This window comes from Propithecus coquereli, unplaced genomic scaffold, assembly GCF_000956105.1.
Source record: "Propithecus coquereli isolate 6110/MARCELLA unplaced genomic scaffold, Pcoq_1.0 Scaffold443, whole genome shotgun sequence".
In the NCBI taxonomy this organism is placed as follows: Eukaryota; Metazoa; Chordata; class Mammalia; order Primates; family Indriidae; genus Propithecus; species Propithecus coquereli.
The window spans coordinates 646,413-648,965 of NW_012150208.1; positions in this window are offsets into that span (position 1 = coordinate 646,413).

Genomic DNA, 2,553 nt, shown 5'->3' on the forward strand with positions numbered 1-2,553 from the left:
AAATGAGAACTGTTTGCCCAACATTGATGTAACCTGGCAGCCAAGGAGAGAGGACTGGGATGCGTGCGCATGCCCGAACAAAGACAACGTCACTGTACTAGTCAGTGGCACTAGACGCTGAGTGGGCATGTGTACAATGTCTGTCGCATTCAAAATGACTGAGCAAGTAGAGCAACAAATCTGCTTCAAATTTTGTGTTAAGCTTGAACATTCCTCTGAGGAAGCTGTTCGGATGATTCAGGAGGCTTTCGGGGATGATGCAACGAATGCAGCCCAAATAAAAGTGTGGCCCAAATACTTCAAAGATGGTTGAGAATCTGTTGAAAGTGATCCATGTTCTGGAAGGCCTGCAACAAGCAGAACACCTGAAAATGTTGAACGTGTATGGGTTAGGTTAAGAGACAATGGGAGAGCTGTGTGAGATCCCAAGGTGCCTACTTTGAAGGGGACTGAGGCATCATTGTCCTATGTACAATGTTTCTTGTATCTTGTATCTACTTCAATAAATGTCTCTATTTTTCATATTACGTGGCTGGATACTTTCTGAACAGACTTCATACTGTGTGTGCATAATTTTTTAAGGAAAGTACTTTGTTGTTTACCCTGGCTATGAAAATCATTCATTATTAAAAACATTTATGCCATATATGGAATAAAGAAACATGTAATAAGAAGTAAGTCCAGGCTGGGCACTGTGGCGCATGTCTGTAATCCTAGAACTTTGGGAGGCTGAGGAGGGAGGATCACTTGAGGCCAGGAGTTTGAAGTTGCAGTGAGCTATGATGATGCCACGGCACTCTAGCCCAGGCAATGGAGTGAGACACCGTCTCAAGAAAAAAAGGAAAGAAAGAAAGAAAAAAAGAAAGAAAGAAAGAAAGGAAAGAAAGAAAGAAAGAAAGAAAGACCAGCAGAAACACTGATTATATCTATTCTGAAATGCTATTTTGTTTGCACATACATTCATTTGTGTGTATGAAACAAAAATGGGATCACTCTTCACTCTTCTCATACTATTCTTTTATTTTTTGTCTTAGAATGACAGACTTATATTTATACATGAGTATCAGCCTATTGACTCAACTGCAGAGATATCTAAGTAAGCTAAAATATTTATAGTTCTTATTTTAACACCACGCCTCATAATACACACATCTGATACAATTTGGCTAGCAAGTAGCCCTCAATAACAAGCTGGAAATCAGCTTGGGAAGTAATAAGAAAGGAGAAGTATCAAGAAACTTCTTATTTAACTACTCCAGCACTTATATTATTTAAAATGTGAAATATACATACAGAAAGCCAATTAGAACATATATTAGTACAGTATAATGCGTGATTATGAAGGGAACACCATAACCATCCACCCAAGTTGAGAAGTAGACCCTTGCTAACACCCAGTACAGTTGTCCCTAGGTATCTGCAGGGCATTGGTTCCAGGACCCCCGGATGCCTAAATCCAATGATGCTCAAGTCCCTGATGTGAAATATATAACCTATGCACATCCTCCCATACACTTTAAATCATCTCTAGATTTCTTATAATACCTAACACAATGGAGAGCTGTGAATTTGTCATATATGGCCTTTATTATTTTGAAGTATATTCCTTTTATACCCAGTTTGTTGAAGAATTTTATCATAAAGGAATGTTGAATTTTATTAAATGATCTCTAGATTTCTTATAATACCTAACACAATGGAGAGCTGTGAATTTGTCATATACGGCCTTTATTATTTTGAAGTATATTCCTTTTATACCCAGTTTGTTGAAGAATTTTATCATAAAGGAATGTTGAATTTTATTAAATGCTTTTTCAGCACCTATTGAAATGACCTTATGGCTGTTGTTCTTGGTATGTTTATTAATTTGCATATGATGAATAATTCTTATATCCCTGGGATGAATCCCACTTGATCGTGGTGAATGATCTTTTTAATGCGTTAACTCAGTTTTCTAGTATTTTGGTGAGGATTTTGGCATCAATGATATTAGCCTGTAGTTTTCTTTTTTTGGTTGTGTCCTTGTTTGGTTTTGAGATCAGGGTAATGCTGGCCTCGTAGAATGAGTTTGGAGGTGTTCTTTTCTCTTTGATATTTGAAATAGTTCGAGTAGAATTATTATTAGTTCTTTTGTAAATGTTTGGTAGAATTCAGTAGTGAAGCCATCAGGCCTTGGGCTTTTCATTGATGGGTGACTTTTTATTATGGCTTTGATCTCATTACTCTTTATTGATTTGTTGAGTTTTCTATTTCTTCATGGTTCAATCTTGGTAGGTTGTATGTGTTCAGGAATTTATCCACTTCTCTAGGTTTTCCAATTTGTTGGTGTATAGTTGTTTGTAATAGTCTCTAATGATCCTTTGTATTTCTGTGGTCTTGGCTGTTATGTCTCCTCTTTTGTTTCTAATTTTATTTATTTGGGTCCTCTCTCTGTCTTGTCTAACTAAAGATTTGTCGATGTTGTTTATCTTTTTAAAAAACCAACTTGATCTTCCGTATTGTTTTTTTAGTCTTGATTTCATTTATTTCTGCTCTGATCTTTATTATTTCTTT